Raw genomic sequence first — 20,130 nt, 5'->3', positions numbered from 1 at the left:
CTTTTGAATTAAGTACTACTATACACATAAGATACAGAGCCAAGTGTTCAGGTATCTTCCAGGTCCTCTAGTCACATTCTGGTAAAGGCTCTGCTGACACAAGAGGCAAAACAATAGCTACGATAAATGTCAAATTAGATGACAACATATCACTGTCTCATTGTTGGTAGAAACTATATGATATAATCAACTGTTTAGCTATTACACAGAGATGTAATGAGAACAATGCCATCACATTGTGTCCATATATAGCAACTATCACTGACATTATAATATCTATTGAAGCCAGGTAATGGTGGCGCACGCCTTTAATCCCAGCACTTGGGAGGCAGAGGCAGGCGGATTTCTGAGTTTGAGGCCAGCCTGGTCTACAAAAGTGAGTTCCAGGACAGCCAGGGCTACACAGAGAAACCCTGTCTCAAAAACAAACAAACAAACAAACAAACAAAAAACAAACCAAAAAAAACAAAAAATAATATCTATTGAAATTATCTTGACATAAGCAAAAATGTAAGGCATGAAATTTTAATGTTAGAAGGAAGTGAATAGTGAGAAGAATCTGTCATATAAAAGGACTTTGAGGAGACATTTGGAAGGTACCTGATGGTCCTATAATTAGCTTCCAGTAAGGTCTTAAAAGAAAATGTTATTAAGAGCTTCATAATAGTTGCTCTTAACTAAGCCAATTTTATTTGAACCATAAATTCTACCGTAAATCTGTAGAAAAGAAGGTAAAATGGATGATAGTGTTGCTTAAGGAAAGGGAAATACAGGGGGTTATTGCGTGAAGAATGCAGGACTTCAGTTTGTCATGATGAAGCCATTGTGAACATGGAAAGTGATAATGGTAACATAACAGCGTGAGTCATGATACTCAAGGATTTGTCATTCAAACATGACACAATGGTAAATATGTGCTGTGTACATTTTATATACACTTTCACTATGTGTGTGTGTGATTGCAATAAGCACTAGGCCACACTCTACATTCGTATTTACAATCCTTTAAAATCTACAGAACCTATCATGACCTAGCAACGTAATGCAAGTTTCTAGAGATTGACTGCCAAGTTAGAAGGCTGAGGGAATTCTAAAGTTTTTTAAACCTAAAGGCAATTTATTTTAAAACTTTCAGCAAAAAAATAAAGGTCTAATTATAGATCTAATATTTTTCTTTGTGTTATTAAACAGGAGGAGACACTGAGCACCTGAAATAAGCAACAACTATCATCGTACTCTGGTGCTCAGTATTTTAAGTGGGTAGTCATTAGAAATAATATACTCTAACTTCATTTTCTGATGATGTTCCATTGCCAACTGAATGTCTGAAAAACTATAATAGAGTTTTAACCAGTAATTCAAAATTGTAGCCATGATTTTCATAGACGAGAACATAAAATTCAAGTGGAAGGGAGTGCCCTTGCACTTTTATGATGTTTTCATTATACACTTGGAACCAGTTTTACTACTTGCTCCTTCAGGATATTTTAACCCACACTTGAATTAGCAAATGTCTGCATAGCTGGTACATTTCATGTCTTATAAAACTAATTTACTGCTATATATAAAGTTTTGATATATATTTGCATATAATAAATCACTCCTATAAACCAGGATCAATTTTTCCTTAAAGTTATATACTAATTAACAAGAATGAAGAATATAAATGAATGACATTTTCCCCCTTTGGGTCATTGGAGTAAGTTTCCCCTCACTGGAAAGAATTGTTTAAAAGAACAAATACAAAAGATTCATAAAGACTGAATATTCACACTTAAATATCTGAGAATTATGAGTTTATGATATAGTAAATAAAATTTTCATGATTATGTTAATCAACAGCCATATCCATCGCTGTGTATTTTTATAATATCCACGTACTCTCGACCACCCAGTGTTAAAAGTTTTAACCATAGAAGTAAATGATTACAGTATCTGGTGCACAAGTTTTCAGCATGTTATCTGGTAGAGAAATAAGTGTATGTAAATGCATTTTTTATATTATCTGTATGTGTAATTAACTTGGCTGAGCCAAATTAATTTTTCCAAATTTCACGTGACAAGGAAATTGAATATAGAGTTTCAAGTAATAATTTGTATCATTAGGGACTTGGAAATATCTGTTTGAACTTAGGTTGATATTTCTATGATGGATCAAAGTCAAGCAAATTTGCTAAGATTAATCACTAGTTCAAACTATAGGGTGGAATGAAAGCTACTACGTAGACGTTATGCTAAAGATCCAAATGCAAAGGCTTCATATTATCAAGAATTAGGTTGAGGAAGTTTGCAACTTTCAGTAGAATATTCTCAACTTACTTATTATCAAAATAGACAAGCATTTTAATATTGTTCTATGAAGATAATATCTTGTGTTTATACACATATTTTGATATTTCAGGCTACAATTAGTTTATCTATATTTTAATAAAGATCTTACCAGCCATTTAATATTTATTTTACATTTACCCTATAGTTTTTCATTTTTGGTGACTAAAGCAGGAGACATTGATCAGTTAAAACATTGTTTAAGACTAAAGAGATTATATATATATATATATATATATATATATATATATATATATATAATTGAGTATAGATATTTTTCTCACACAATATATTTCTAATTGTTCTTCTACTCCTCCCAGTTCCCACCCACCTTTCCTTCTATCCAGAGCCACTCTCACTCTGTCACCCATTAGAAAAGAACAGGCTTCTTAGGGATAATAAAACACAGCAATAAAATATAAGATAAAAAAAAACCTGCCACATAGAATAAGACAAACTAACAGAAGGAAAAGAACCCAAAAGAAGGGCAAGTATCAGAGGCCCACTCATATGCTCACTGAAGAATCCCATAGAAACACTAAACTGGTAGCTATAATACATACGCTCAGAGGACCTGGTGTGATGCATGCATGTCCTGGACCTGCTGTTTTAGTCTTTGTGAACTCATATGAGCTTTGTTCTGAGATATAGATTTTTGATCTCTAAAATTGTTTACATGTTTCTCTTCATTTTTCATAACTATGTCCTCTAAGAAATATTCTTCTAAAGGCTCAAATCACACTGTTCTGAAATTCAAGAATAAAGATATATGATCAATTATATTAATATCAGTTTAAATGAAAATATCCATTCTAATCCATTTAGAATGCAAATATTAATTGTGATCCACAAATTAATGTATGTATTTAGAATGTCAAGATGCAAATATTGCCAATGAAAATTTAGTTACACTGTTTGATTTATTCATCACCATTTTGAGATGAAAAATATCTGAAATTGAAGAGGAGATAGAGTTCTTTTGCTCTGGTCATAATGTTTTCACTATTAGAATAGTTGAGTAGATTTTGACATGGAAAAATAAAGTTTATTTTTATTATCCTTTAAAAAGTGTAACAAGGAATATAACAAAAAGGACCCCAAACTGTGGTGGCACAGTCCTGTAATATACACATGTCAGGGTCAGCAGAGGTCCAAGAGGATCTGAATATCCAGACCAATTTATCTACATAGGGAAATCGTCATCTCAAACAAAAACAAAATGTACATGTACCTTAACATGAAAAGAATTAATTGTTAGTCAGAAAATCTCAGAAAGGATATAAAATCAACACAAACAAATCAGTAGCCTTGCACTACTCAAGGGATAAACAGGCTGAGAAAAAAATTAGGGAAATGACACCCTTCACAATAGTCACAAATGAAATAAAATATCTTGGATTGAATCTAACCAAGCAAGTGAAAGATCTGTATGACAAGAACTTCAAGTCTCTGAAGAAAGAAATCGAAGAAGATCTCAGAAGATGGAAAGATTCCCCATGCTCCTGGAATGGCAGGATTAACTTAGTAAAATGGCCATCTAGCCAAAAGCAATCTACAGATTCAATGTAATCCCCATCAAAATTCCAAATCAATTCTTCATACAGATAGAAAGAGCAATTTGCAAATTCATTTGAAATAACAAAAAACCCAGGATAGGGAGAACCATTCTCAACAATAAAAGAACTTCTGGGGGAAATCACCATCCCTAACCTCAAACTCTACTACAGAGCAATAGTGATAAAAACTGCATGATATTGGTACAGAGACAGGCAGGAAGATCAATGAACTAGAATTGAAGATCCAGAAATGAACCCACACACCTATGGTCACTTGATCTTGGCCAAAGAAGCTAAAACCATCCAGTGGAAAAAGGACAGCATTTTCAACAAATGGTGCTGGTTCAACTGGAGGTCAGCATGTAGAAGAATGCAAATCAATTCATTCTTAATCCCCTTGTACAAAGCTCAAGACCAAGTGGATAAAGGACCTTCACATAAAACCAGATACACTGAAACTAATAGAAGAGAAGGTGGGGAAGACCCTTGAATACCTAGGCACAGGGGAAAAGTTCCTGAACAGAACACCAATGGCTTATGCTCTAAGACCAAGAATTGACAAATGGGACATCATAAAATTGCAAAGCATCTGTAAGGCAAAGGACACTTTCAATAGAAAAAAATGGCAACCAACAGATTGGGAAAAGATCATTACCAATCCTACATTCAATAGAGGACTAATATCCAATATATATAAAGAACTCAAGAAATTACACTCCAGACAACCAAATAACCCTATTAAAAATGGGGTACAGAGATAAAGAATTCACAACTGAGGAAACTCGAATGGCTGAGAAACAACTTAAGAAATGCTCAACATCCTTAGTCATCAGGGAAATGCAAATCAAAACAACCCTGAGATACCTCCTCACACCAGTCAGAATGGCTAAGATCAAAAACTCAGGTGATAGCAGATGCTGGCTAGGATGTGGAGAAAGAGGAACACTCCTCCATTGTTGGTGGGGTTGCAAGCTGGTACAACCACTCTGGAAATCAGTCTGGAGGTTCCTCAGAAAATTGGACACAACATTACTTGAGGACCCAGCTGTACGACTCCTGGGCATATACCCAGAAGATGCTCCAACATATAACAAGGACATATGCTCCACTATGTTTATAGCAGCCTTATTTATAATAGCCAGAAGCTAGAAAGAACCCAGATGTCCTTCAACAGAGGAATGGATACAAAAAAAAATGTGGCACATTTTCACAATGGAGTATTACTCAGCTATTAAAAACAATGAATTCGAGAAAATTTAAGTAAATAGATGGAACTAGAAAATATCAAAAAATATTTGGTGAGGTAACCAAAACACAAAAGAACATGCATGGTATTTACGCACTGATAAGTGGATATTAGCCCAAAGACTTGAAAAAGCCAAGATTCAGCTCACAGACCACAAAAAGCTCATGATGAAGGAAGACCAAATGTGGATGCCTCGGTCCTACTTAGAAAAAGTAACAAGATACTCAAGGGAGCAAATATGGAGACAAAGTGTGGGACAGAAACTGAAGGAGAAGCCATCTGGAGACCATTCCACCTGGGTATCCATCCCATGTGCAGTCACCAAAGGTAGACGATGATGTGGATGTCAGGAAGAACATGCGGATAGGAGCCTGATATTGCTGTCTCCTTAGAGGTCTGCCAGAGTCTGACATATTCAGAGGCCGATGCTCACAGCTAACCATTGATCTGATCAAGGGGGTCCCAAAGGAGAAGTTAGAGAGAAGACTGAAGGAGCTGAAATGGTTGGTGGCCCCATGAGGAATTGCAACAAATCCAACCAACCAGATTTTCCTTAGGGTCTAAACCACCTGCTTGGGAGCACATAGGGAGGGACCCATGACTCCATCTATATATGTAGGGGAGGATGGCCTTTTTGGGCATAGGTAGGAGAGGAGATCCTTGGTCCCATGAAGGCTGAACTCCAAGTGTGGAGGCTAATTGGAGGGTGAGGAGGTGGGAGTGGGGTGGGGAGGTGGAGGGACATCCTCAGAAGGAGGAGAGGGAGGATGGGATAAGGTGTTCCTGGGTGGTTGGGGAAATGGGATAAAGGGATAAAATCTGAAATGTAATATAATATTCAGTAAAAAATAAAAATAAAATTAAAAACAAACCAACCAACAAACAAAAACCCAAAAACAAAAATAAAAAAAAAATCTCAGCAAATTTGGCAGTAAATTTTGTTACATAAGTGGTAAAAATGCCATGTACTAAATCTTACATAATGTCCTGTAGTTGATTTTGAGTGGGCATAAGACTGGACCATTGGAATATAATCTAACTGTTCTTCACCATACAGCTCTATTTAATGTAGTCTTTAAAACAGGGGGATGGCTTTGTGGCTCTATCCAGGGTAGAAAATAATTGGAGGAAGAAATAAGACATTTGGTTTATGTAGTAAACCTACAAGTTTGTGGACACAGTGGGGCTCCAATTGAAAAGTAGAAATGGCAGTCATAAACACTGAGGTTTTGTTGACCTCACACTGTTGAATCACAACAGAGTGGAGAGTCGTAGACATGGGGAATATAAACTAAATGATAAAACGATAAGGCAGAAACAGGAGAGAGAATAAAATATCCAAATCAGTGAGCTGTCACAAATCTGGAATGAGGGCAGGTCAACTGCAGGCTATTTTAGAGCATCTTAGGATGTCCTTAATATTCCACCATAGTGAGCTAACCTGTTCTCAGCATGTGGTTTGCTTTCAGCAAAGTCTCCAACGTGACCTGTCCTAAATGCTTTCACGTGCATCTCCACCATGCCCTCTACTGTTTACTACTCTGTCCATATCTGTAGGAAGATTTCAAGCCAGTCAAAAACCCACATGCTGTCATCTTCCTCATGCAGGTCCCACTGAAGGGTAAGGAGTATCCGTGAAAAGTGTAACAAAATGCATGTAATTGGCCCTGTTCACTAGTAAGTATTTGATGAGCTCTAAGAGATAGTGTAAGATTCTGAACTAAAAGTAGAATTTTGACATTCTTTCTATTAGGAAGGCCCTAGAGAGTAGAGGGTGTGGCAGAGAAGATCAAGGTCACATAGCACTCCAAATGTGACAGTAATGAAAACTGAACACTAGATATTGTAGTCACACTAGATATTGTAGTCATAGTGACAGCATCCACAAAGGACAGTCAATGGGTCCAGTATAAAATATGCATTAAGTATAGGGTTAATTAGTGGCAAAAATAAATTTAAAGGTTAGGGAAACTTGTAATTAAAATTAATCACAGATTCTAAGAGCTACTCAGAGACATTCGTTATTAGGTAATTAAAATGTAAAACATGGCTACTGCTTTTTTGACAGGGCCACCACCCATTATTGAGTATAGTAACTTAGCACAGATTAACATTGTTTTCCTAGTGGCCTACTTCCTTTCCTCAGAGATTGTCACCAGGAAGATTTGTGTCTATCACATATATTTTATTTTAGACTTGTTTGTCACTTGCTAATACGCTTGTGACCATATGACTGTAATCAGTGATGGAATTCAAATTATCTCACCTCTTCGCTCTGATGGTGCTAATGGCCTTCTCATTATTTCTTTGGCATTTTCTTCAATGTCACAAGTTCTGCCTGAGAGTGTCTTACATTTTCCTAATTGCTCTCCATCTGAAAACATCGTGGCTTTTCCATGTGACAAACACCACCTCTAAGCTGTGAAATTCATTGCTCTCAAAGGAAATCTCAACTGCTGGGAGGGCTCTCGTCAGCTTTCCAAAGGTTGAGTGTTTTAATCTTCAGATAAACAAGGTTTCATAATTGTATACTATGGAATCCTCTGATCTGATTGTCTCTTGCAGATTCATAATGGAAAGAACTACAGGAGGTCTAGTCATAAGGAAACTTATTTCCCCACCTTTTCCACAGATCCTGCAATATAGAACAAGCTTTACTTATATTGAAATGAAAATGAGCAAGTATAAGATTTATTCATTATATTTTGAGATTCCAAACCGAATTCAAAGCGTTACCTATGCCGAGAAGGAGGAGTAAAATAGGGGATTGGTTAGAATTAGAAATTTTTACACAGATAGGTAGGTAGGTAGGTAGGTAGGTAGGTGATAGGTAGGTAGGCAATAATGGACTTGGTCTGAAATTTTTGGAGACACTTCTTAAAATGACATGGCTTGTTACACGTGATGGCATTAAAATATTAAAAACATATCTCTCATTGATAATCTGCCCTTTCAGTTACTACCTATTTTTTGATGGTTGTATAAACATTTGAACATGAGAGACTTAACTCTGTGTGACCGTCCCTTTCACTCTAATGGAAATCCCAACGTTAAAAGACACCCATGAAACTTGAATCATATGTGAATTTGTAAAGTCCCAAGCCACCCATGAACTTTTATCCACTTGCTCGGCTCTGTGAAGTCAAAGGAATCCTACCGGCAGGCAGAGCTCTTCATGTTACCTTGCACACTGACATTTGAGAAGCACTGATAATTAATGCTAACTACTCAATGAAAGAAATTATTTTTGTCAGAATGGATGAAACACTTTTTTATGCTTTTAAGTATAAAAGGTTAATATAGAAAGGCTTAATATAAAATTTGTGAATTTATTTTTGCTTTCAACAAGCTGAGAATGTCCAGTGACTGCTGATCTGGTGTCCTGTCCAACCACCAGATATTCCCTGGAGTTCAGTGGGAAAGTGTGTTATTGCTCTCATGCTGACAGCACCTGCTTCTAAGTGGATGACCCGCTTAAGTGTAAAGTAAACGTGTACTCATTCTACACTTACAATTAAAGCAAGAGGCAACAGTGTAGTCAAGCTGATATAAATTGGGTAGAAATCTACTACATAGTTTAAAACTTCACATCTTATTAAAATCAATTTGTAAAGATTAAAGTTTGCTGGGATGAAAATAAGACTGAGTGATTAAGAACACTGGTGACATTTTCAGAGGACTCACAATCAGGTCCCAGAACACACATGGTGGCTCACAACCATGTGTGACTTCAGTTTAGGCGAAACCTAACACCCTCTTCTGGCTTCCATAGGCACTAGGCATGCACATGGTTCACACACATACATGCAGGCAAACACTCATGCATATAAAATAAATTATTATTAAAGATAAATATTACAAATAAAGAAATAATATACAGTATGCATTGATACATACAAATATCATGTTGTGACATGAAAAAAATAAGTGTGATGCCTAAATAAGAACAGGAAAAGAATTGTAGACAGATATTTAAAAGCGTAACCATATGCATGTATATGATATAGTGACACATATGATATACATTTATGTCATAACTCTTAAGTAAATAAAATATAATTATAATAAATAAAATGGAAACTTTATAAAGAATCGCTAATGTATACATCTCCGTCTGTATGTGGATATGAGTATAGCTGCTTGTGGAGGCCAGAGGCATCAGATTCCTGGAGCAGGAGTTACAGGCAGGTGAAATCTGCCTAATGAAAGGGCAGGAACTGATCTCTGCTTCTTTGCAAAGGACTTAGCCATTGAGCCATCACTCCAGGTGCCATGACAGGATCTCTTAACATTTTTATGAAAAAAAAAAAAACCATCAAATCCATAATTTGCAGCATACACTATAAAATCATATTTAACATAGGTAAATGTGAAAAACAACTTGATAGAATCATAAGAAAGAAAGTTGTCAATGAATATATTTTTCAAGCAACTGTCCCATTCCCACTCTGACAGATTCACTTCTGTCAGATTAACTTTCCTAAACAAACAGAGAAACTAAAGATTAGAACCTGCCTCCAAAACACCAGAGACATATTAATGCAGTGTGGACAGGAAGAGCTGAAATCCGGGTCACACATGAAGGCAGAATAGTGAGTGACTCTGACACCTGTCTTAACCTGTCCTCTTGAGCCAGTCACCTGTTCTTAAACTGTAGCCCCAAGCTAGAACAGTGTAGCTATTAGCAGTGGTGAGCTTGGAAGAAAATATGTGGTCTAGTATTAACCAAAATAAAACAACCAGGGTTAACAACCTAGGCTGTGTTATGCTAATGACTAGCTATGGAGATGGGCAAATCATCATTTTTTTTTTGTAAAAATTAAAAGAATAACAGCTCATGGCCAATGTATTTTTCATATAAATGTAACATTGGGGTGCTTCCAGAGTCCAAGCACTGTCTATGTCCTTTCCTCATCTCTTTATCCATTCTACTTAGTATGTTAGTATTCTCTGGCTTCAATCCTTAGTTTAAATTATTCTTATTCATGTTTTATTGATTACAGTACCTGACATTTTAAGATTTGACATTTTAAAAATATTAGACATATCCAAAAAAAAGAGCAAGAATTCAGGTGTTAAAATAGAATTTAGACAAGAGAGTCTTCAAAGGTTATACATGTATGTTGTCTCCAATAATGTCAAAACATAACCCATAATAGTCAGAACAGAGTACAGAGAGAAGCCTAATTGCCAGAGGAATTTAGGTTCGTGTCAGTACTCAGGTTTTACTCTGTCTTTCTCTTTGGATCAGTTGCAAAACTTTGGAGAACACACTAGTTTTCTTAGAAGAGGAGATAATAACAGAACAGTTTCCACAGGGATGTTGTGTGTTTTAAATCAATCAAACATCGGGTATCGTTTTCTTTTCAAAGAAAAGACCTAGAAATAAAAAATATTATTTGACTTTTAGTTTCTCAGCAACAAGCACAAAGCAGACACCAAACTGCTGAGCGGTTGTGTGCAGCTATCCATGGTAGCATCTCTGCAATCTGCTGCGCACGCAGACAGAAAATGCAACAGAGACATGCCTCTAAAGCATGGCATTACTCCCCCACAAAGCACAGCAGAACAGATTTTCAAGTAAACAATTATACACTTAAAAGATTTCTCCACAGCTCAGAGAAAGGTCCCCCACTACCCATCACTGAGCCCAGAAGCAATCCTTTCTTTCGGTCACCACCCATGGATCACCTTGGGAGTCTCTTATCTCTGTCACATTTTCACTCTTTCTCTTATCTTCTCTTTCAGGGCTAGAATGGAATCAATAAGAGAGTGTCACTTTCTAATGAGATGGATGCTAATCAAAGAAACAGGAAAGGGTGACTCAAGTATTAAATTGGCCTGTTACTTCTAGCAGAATTTCATAATGCAGGAGCCAAAGGCACCAATTTACAGGTAGAGCAGCCTCAAAGGCTTTGTGATGTCAATCAGACGTTATGTAGCTGTTTCCTGATAGCATAAGTATGTTGAGATCTCCAATAGAATATGAGAAGAACCCCCCTCACCCCCACCTCAGTTCTTTCTGCATAAATAAGGGCATGGGGCAAAGCTTATTTCCAAGGAGGAAATGAGAACACCAGAAGAACCAGCCTGCCCATCTTGTTATTATGCCTGGCACCAATGGATTTTTTTTTTTTTTTAATTTTCACTGAAAATGTTCCTGCCCATTAATGTTAATTACCAATAATTTTTAGACACTGCCAGCTGCAGAACAGCTTTGCAGGCGTACAAATTCAATAAATATGGTATGGGTAGAACTAATAAGTCGGGGGGTTGAGACCTAAAACCCAAGAGAAAAATAAGGCAAATGGGAACTGCAGTTTTATAGTGTCCTTAATTGAACCTCCGTTGATGGGTCTACCATACTTACCACACTGAAATACTATTGTCGTAGCTTCTCAGGGCTTTTCTGTACTGTGACTATTACAGGCTTTCCTGATATTTTTACATGAGTAGTCGGCAGCATTTATCTCCTTGGGTAATCTCTAATTGCACATAAAACACATTTTACCAGAGAGTGTGCTCCATGAACTATAGCATCCATGGATGAAAGCACAGCACGAGAGTCTGAAAGTCTTGCGGGCTTAAGACCATATTTTGTGCCACCTAAAGCTTGTACAATCCTCTCTGGAGAGAGAAAGGGAAAAGGAAACAAAGAGAGGAGAAAGAACAGAAAAAGAAAGGCCAGGAAAAGAGGTTACTATAAACCTACCAGTGCTCTAAGGTACACAAGTAATTTGCTGTGCAGAAGGAAAAAAAAACAAAAAAACAAAACAAAACAAAAAAAGAGCAAAATATCTGTTTTAAAACAACAGCATGTGGGGACACATGATCACATGACCATGGGGCCACTGTTCCTTTTTAGAGGGTATTTGTGCCAGAGAAGTGCTTTCCTATTCTCTAGGTAACTCTTCTTTAATTTAGCAGAATCAGGTCAAACAGGTTATTTTCTGTATTGATCCCCAATTAGTTGTTTGCACTTCAAAAGATTGTAAAGAATAAATGAAAAACAAAAGAGCACAATATTTTTGCAATTTGTCCTGGGAAATGCTTATAGGTCTTCAATAAGTGTCAAGCATTAATTTACATTGGTGTTATGTTACATGGGGTTTGGAGTTTGTTTTTTTCTGCATATTAAAGAAGCTGGAGATGAAGACAACCTAACATCTCACTGTGTAGTATTGCATTATGCATTAATTCTCAAAAAGCACAGTGTTTGCTGAGTGGTGAATGAAATTTGTCTTCCCTTAAAACTGCTAATATAATTTAAGTGTTTCAGGAATGTATGTGAAGGACATAACAAAAAATATACTAAAAAAGCATATAAAAGAAGCATGTCTTTTTAAAAAATATGAAGACTAATACTTCATTTTATAGTAACAAATAAAACATTTATTAAAGAGATAATCAAAGCTTTTGAATTTCATACTGGTTGCTGCATTTTAAAATTACCTTTTGGACATTGTGCAAAACAACCAAAGTGCAGACTCCCACGTGTGAAGTCTGGATAGTCTCATTATTTAAAATCTCAGGTCCACTAAATGTGGGTGTGTGTGGATTTGCGTGGGTCATTCATTAAACATTATATAAGACATCTTAAACTTTGTTGACATTTCTAAATCTTTATGGATTCAATATTGTCTCAACCTACAACCCAAATGTTTCAATGTTCTCTTTCTCGTGGTTCTTACTTCTAATAGTTGTTTTAATTGATCACACATTCTTTTCATTTATAACAGTAACTTGAATGAGGAGTGGTGTCAGGCAGAAAGACAGCAAGCACCTGCATGCTGTGAGGTAGTTAGGATATTCAGTGTTAAACCACATCAGAGCAAACTGTGGCTTCACAGAAGATTCTCCTTGGGGGCCTAGAGCTTAAGTGACAGTCAGTGTGACAGAAGAGATGAGTATTTTGTTATCAGTATTTCACCCATGTTCAAATGCAGAAAATTGAGGGCTATGCAAAATTACTGATATTTTCGTAATTCGGCATGATTTATTTTTAAAGATGGGCAAATTCACCTTAAGAGAAAAAGCCAAAAGGAATTGCTTATCTGGTTCATTGAAAGTAAGTATTTGAAAAAGTGCCCTGGGTTGACATTAAACACAATTATACTAATTTTCACAAACACTGTATACTACATGAATGTTAATTTTTACGGGAATGCACCTCTCGTGCTTAGGAGTCAGAAGGGGTGTCAGCAAGTGATGAGCCAAATGCTTTACATATGTCCTGGAAACGGGAAGATGAAATGAAATACTATTTCCAAGGCAAGGCTGGGTTCTGATAGCAACTGAGACCAAGAACTACATATTGTTTAGTTTAGTGACATGCTCTTTCTGTCTCGAAGTATGATCTGTTGTGTTCTTCCAAAAGAAAAGGAATCACTGATCTTTGGTATCAGTGTACATCTGCATAACTGCAAGAGAATAGATAAATGAGCTAACCAAACAATGAACATGGAAAAGACACCATAATGGTGAGTGGGCCTTCCCTGGAGAGACTCAGAGTGTTACACTGTCAGTAAATGTCAAGTCCTAAAATGAATGGATAAAGAAAGGTGAGAATGTGGAAGCAAATTGTATATTTTATTAAAAGCCAACGAAGGGTTTATTTAGAGCCAAAGAATTTTCCCAATGGTAGTTATCATGCACAGAGTCCAGGCATGAACATCCTTCCCTGTGCCTCATAGTCTACCTAATCAACTAAAGACTATCAGTTTCATAGAAGTACTATGAAATAGGGATTTTAAATGACCATGTTCTCAGCAACAGCTAGGGTATGGCTTTCGGCACTTTACATAGTGTCAAGGTTTGACACAGTCTAAATTTCATGTGATTTATCACTTAATACTTCAACATTCCTAGCCCACAAACTATTAATATTGGGTACTCAGAGATTTTCCTCTACACAAATGCTCCACGAGCAATGTGAAAGTGAGGTGTGAATATACGAATTCGTTCATTTTAAACAGGTTATCCTGAAGATAAGTAATTTACACAGATAACTAACCTCATCAGAGGAAAGGAAATGACTTGCATTACTGGTCTCTTCCAAAAGGAAAAATTTCTTAGTGTGAGGGTATATAACAACTTAAGGGAGTGTGTTTTGAGTCTGCATTTTTTTCATTTGTTTAAGATTGCTTTTTATTTGTGATGGCATTCAATTTGCTAGAGATACAAGGGTCAAGCTGCTCACCATGCCTTGAGGAATAGTCTAGCTGGGGGAAGTGGAAAAGTATGTGATTACAAAGTGGAGCAGTTGTGGTATGAATGCCAATAAAGTAAGGAACAATGTTTGAAGAATTAGAGAGTGGGGCCACATTGCTCATTGGTGATAATTATTGAGTATGTAAAGTCAAATATTTGGGTTTTTAAACTTTTATAAATGGAGGTTTAGAGATTTTAAATTGGTATTAATTATTAACAAGTTGTTTAATGTTTAATGTAAATGATCCATGCATAACAAGAAGCTAATGTTTCTGAGAGATATACACAATATTCGTGTCAATATGGTTCTACAGACATTAAAAAAAAAGAGAGACGTGGTCTCTTTACATCGTAACCATTCCTCTAAGGATTTATTTTCTACTGAAACTTTCTTGAGCTTCCAAGGGTTTTCACCATTTTATCCACCAGACACCTCTCCAAACTTCTTAGTAGGCACTGTTGTATGCTTTATGCATGAATCCGTATGAAACACATGGGTGAGAAATAGAAACAACGTAATTTTATAGCATAATTTTCTTTACAAGAAAGGTGTAAATATCGGGGGGGGGGGAAGTACCTGAGGCAGAAGCAGAAAGCATATTGAGGACAAAAAGCAGAGATCTTTGAATTAATACGTGACTGAAGAGTTCAGTTTGGCTACAGCATGAGATATAGATAATGGGAGATGAACTGGAAGCCTATTTTTATTGAAGGTTCTTAGAAGCCCGAGAGGCTGTGCTAAGGGCTCAAGCTTCAGGTTTTATTGTACTGACAGGGCAGGGCCCTGTGCAATCTTCACTGTGCAGGCAGAGGGGAAAAGCTTACAGACATGTGATTGTAGACTAGGAGACACATCATCCAGTCAGCACACAGCCTGTTTAGATCCTAAAATTCTAAAAATTCTCCATATATAAATGAGCAGAATGCTTGCATTGCTTTGGGGAACAGTTAAACTAATGGACAAAGAAATAAAATTACATATTAATGGGCTACAATAAGCTGACGTTTTCTTGTGCCGGTTGTTGTAAAAGCACACATGTAACACTGTCCTGGAGACAAACTGACTTTAACCCCAAGACATGACCTTACATGACAGCCAAGGTAGACATTTCCAGAATTCTGATAATTCAGTGAAAAGAAGCCAGGAGAGGGACTCACATCAAAGTACTGTAGACAGTTTCAATGTTCTCTGCAATAGTTTATATTTCAAGCCCTTGCACTAATATTATTCCCAGAAATTCAGTCATATCCTTTTGATTTCAGATTGCCGTGGCCTAAAATAACCTGATCTTAATTTTTGAACTCCCCTTAAATATTTCTAGCTCTCTCCTGCTGCGATATTAGTCTCATACCGTTTACCAAACACTCCAGTTTTAAAATAGACCAGCAAGCAGCACAGCACTGACCTTGGCTGGCGAGACTCCCTAGCCCTGTTAAAGCAATGTATTTTCCAAAGGATTTAACAAGTTTGCTGATGCTTCAAGTTTGATGAGAAGTGTTATTGTGTAGCTCTGGAGGCTACGGAGATAATGGTGAGCACTCCTGTCATGTCTGCGGAATTCCTGAGGGCTACAAAAGAGCATTAACAGACCTTCAAGGGCGAACAGTGGGAACTGAGCTAACAAATGTTTTTCCTTGCTTTCCTGATCCTGTTAGCACTAGTGAAATCAATCTTCAAAGTGAGAGGGAAGCATAATGGCCAGCTTCTGATTGTGCCCCCGGCCTAGAGTGCATTTGTTTTCTAAGATATTACAAACTCCTAGGAAATAAGCAGTTTGCTTCTCAGTTTTAGGCATGATTCAGAGATATAGTTTGTTTAGAAACCAACACTTCTATATTCAATTTATAAGAACAACAGAATATTTTTATAGCCATGAGGTTTTTGAAGTTTATAAGGTATCCCCTTGCTGAGAACATCCTATGGAACCAGCCTTGCTTCATTAATTATTCCCTGTAATTTGCACCTGGCAGAGTTGCTGCAAAACCCATTTGCAGTTTTATACCTCCTTTAAAAGAAAGTCACATAAAACAGTTCTTTTTGTTGATTTTCTTTTAGGTTGTGGTATTAGTTTTGTTTCTTGATAGCTGGAATGATCTAATATATGTAATGTATTAAAACACAGACAGACTGAAGGTTCAGTTAAATAAATATTTGGGCTTATCACAACTTTTTTTAGGGCAAAGAAACACTCTGCACATATTTGATTCTGGAGAGGAACCTGTGCAATCAAATTAGGATGATTAACTTTTTCCATAGCAGTTTCTGGTTTTTTTCATTTTGTGGTTATCTAATTACTAGAATCCCAAAGGGCATTATGAATAGCTATATAGAGTGTGGGAAAATTCAGTATTTAGGATGAACTTTTTATTCTCATATATCATTCTACTTTATTTTTATTTTTAAACAAATAAATATTGCCAACTCTAATTGATAAGATCATCTAGAATGATGGATACTCTTCGATTTCTTACCTTTATATATGTACTCTTGTTCCAGTTCATAAAATATCCCAGGCCTTCTAGCACACTGGATATACACTGAAAGTTGGTCCATTTCTTCACTAAATTGTCAATTACAGATGTGTGGTTTTTCTACCTTTTTTTTTTTTTTTTTTTTTTTTTTTTTTTATACATCTAAGGAAAGTTGTGTGCCAAGTTCTTGATATAATTTCTTATTTTATTTTTCTCAAATTTTTATTGTTTTTATTGTTTTCTATTAAACAGCAGGTAATACAAGTGCTACCCTTGAAATTACTGTACAGTTTTAAACTTGTCCAAGTTGTTAGCCTGCCACTAGATATACTGTTCCTTACACTATCAGAACCATCTCATGGATTCACTCTAGTGTTCTTCTATTTTGAATATATTTGCATATTTATGTCTTTGATACATTATGTGACTTGTATAAAAGAATAAATATTGAATTGTTACTTTTAGTAAATACCAGTTCTCTGTAATTTTTTTTTGTATGTTTTGTAGTTTTGTTGAGAATTTCAGTATGATTATGGGAAGGTCACATGTACCTGTGGGAGGTTATATTACTTATTGAGTAAGTCATCAGGCACATAGTGCTTTCTGGTTTGAGGAGTTCCTTGTGTGGACGCAACCTCATCAACTATCTTTCTAGAATTTACTTCTTTGTTTCTTTGTGTTGTTAATTCAGTGGAGGAACTGACATGTGAATAATCTTTCTTGATAAGTAGTCAAATAATTTCTAACTTTATCGATGTAAAAGCATAATAAAATAATTTGTTATAAGACCTGATGCTAGTCAAATATGTGTACCATTTATATGACTCTGGAATAATTCAACCATAAAACAAATTAAAACCTCTGGCTAAAGAGGTACTCTTTCCTTTTGCTGTAGGCTCTGAAGTAGCTTTTGATAGTAACTATCACTTAAAATTCCCAGGGCACATTGTCGAAGAGGGAGCAGAAAGACAGTGAGAAGCAGACAAACAGGAAATCAGCTGTGAGAGGGTGTCTCCTAGAAATGAAGTTTCACCCTAGGTATCTCAACAATATGGCTGCTTAAGCTAGACTTTAATGATGAGGATACCTATAGACATGTTTCCATGGAAGGGGGATAGCACTGAGCCCTGTCCTAGACACAGAAAAACAGGCAAGTAAGGAATGCTGAGAGTGGGAGAAGTAATCTCTGAGGGACAAGCCCTCTGATTAGTTGTCTGAAATGAACTTTTCACCCCTTGACTCATGGGTGTGTGTGTGTGTGTGTGTGTGTGTGTGTGTGTGTGTGTATGTGTGTGTGTGTGTGTGCAGTACTAAACAAACTCACTGGGCTGCATTTATATATTTATGCATATATGTATGTGTGTGTGAATGTGTGTGTGTGTGTGTGTGTGTGTGTGTGCATGTGTTTAACCATAATAATTAAAGAGAAGCCAGCAATGTGAATGGAAATGAAAGGATTGGGAAATGAGAGGAAATGAGAGAAGCTGGAGAGAGGAAAGGGAATGGAATGAATGCCAGAATATTTTACTATTGATAAGAATGATAAATTTTGCTCTTGATAAATTTTACATTGAACTTTATGTTTAAAATGATAAAATAAAATGTTAATATTTTGATTGTTGAGGATTTTCATTGTACTCTACTTACAGTTTTACAAGAAAGTGCTTTTCCAGAGTCACTATAGTTATAGTTTTTGGTCCTATAATATACCAAATTTCCCAATTTGAATATATGTGTGTGTGTGTGTATGTGTATATATATATATATGTATATATATATATACATATATATATATAATGTATGTATATTACATGTGTGTATATATACACACATATATATATATTTATGTGTATATATATGTGTGTATATGTGTATATATATATATATATAAAACAATAAAGAAATAGAATTAGTTTACACTACAAGTAAAGGAAGGTTTGATATAATTCAACCTAAGACTAGTCATTTTTATTGTGTAAGTATGAATAACTGCATACTCATCATACTAACTTCGGACCTTAGTGATCTATAGGTAATATCTAATTGTAAAAAGACACGAAAGCACACACACACACACACAGAGTGAGAGAGAGAGGGAGAAAGAGAGTGAGAGAGAAACAGAGAAACAGACACACAGAGAGAAAGGCAGAGAAGCAGAGACAGAGGGAGACACCGAGACAGAGAAACAGAGAGACAGAGACAGACAGATAAAGTGCTTATAGTCTAAATATTTCTAAATATGAAGTGGATGATGGTAAAGGTTCTTTGTAGTGAAAGAAAATTTTTTTTCTGTTACAGAAAAGGGAAACTGGGATTTGACTTTGAAGTTCAGAAGAGCTATTCCACTTTCAAGTGTCTTTTTCAATTCAGCCTTCACAGTGTTGTTGAGAGTATTTCTGTCCTCTTTGTGTAATATTTTGGCAAGCGAAAGACACTAGAATGCCAGCAATTCAAACACTCCTATTCCATTGATGCTGACATCTGCTAGGCTGCATCTAGTCGCTGGCTATGGAGTGGACAATGAAAATGACTGGAGGCTTCCTAGGCGTCAGAGTAGAGATTTGTTGTGAGTTTGTTTTAGCTCAGAATGTCTAAATAGCACTGATGAGTAGGCTTCACCCAAGAGACCCCTGGAACTTTCTAGATGTTGGGACTAAAGCATCAATATCATTCCTCAGGAATTACAAAGCACATTCTGGTTTGGAACTCACTGCCTTCTAATGGATTAGAAACAGGCCTTACCATTCCTCCCCACGAGAAGATCCCAGGGAGAGCCTTCAAGGGATAGGATTTTAAAACCGAAATAAAGAATGACATTTCAAGTATGGAGAAAAGCATGCAAACACTTGGAATAGGAGAAGGACATAAATGTACAAGAGTTAGTGTAAAGGAATAGCGAACAGAAGTCAAACTGGGCAGCTAAGAAACTGATATCACAGAAGAAAATAGTTTTCAGTGGCTGCACTTCAATTGGACTTCAGTGCCCTCCTCTTGTATGAACACAAGAAAACATGTGCAGAACATTTAAGATCTATAGAAAATGGGATACGTGTAAAAGCTTAAGTTACAAAAAGATATGATGACAGACTGCATTGGGATTTATGTTCATGAAGTATAAGTCAGATTCAAAAGAGTTTTTTTCTTTTTCTGTATCTGCTCTCAAGGGAGCCTTTTACAGACTGCTCTTCTGTATCGCATTAGACTATGGGTGATGACAGGGTGAGTGCTGGACTAGATTGGGGTTGCTTCATAGAAGGTGAAGCTCCAGTGCCTGGGAGGGAACCACTTATTTGGCAAACTGTCCAGCAATTATGATCA

The 20,130-nt window shown here is 36.3% G+C and overlaps 1 protein-coding gene across 1 annotated transcript in view; it reads right to left on the bottom strand.

Moving 5' to 3' along the window:
- Nucleotides 1-20,130, bottom strand: part of Thsd7a (thrombospondin type 1 domain containing 7A) — a 385,076-nt gene that overhangs the window by 233,906 nt on the left and 131,040 nt on the right. The window lies entirely within an intron of this gene.

This window comes from Arvicanthis niloticus, chromosome 15 (assembly GCF_011762505.2).
Source record: "Arvicanthis niloticus isolate mArvNil1 chromosome 15, mArvNil1.pat.X, whole genome shotgun sequence".
NCBI lineage: Eukaryota > Metazoa > Chordata > Mammalia > Rodentia > Muridae > Arvicanthis > Arvicanthis niloticus.
This window is presented reverse-complemented; position numbering and strand designations above follow the sequence as displayed.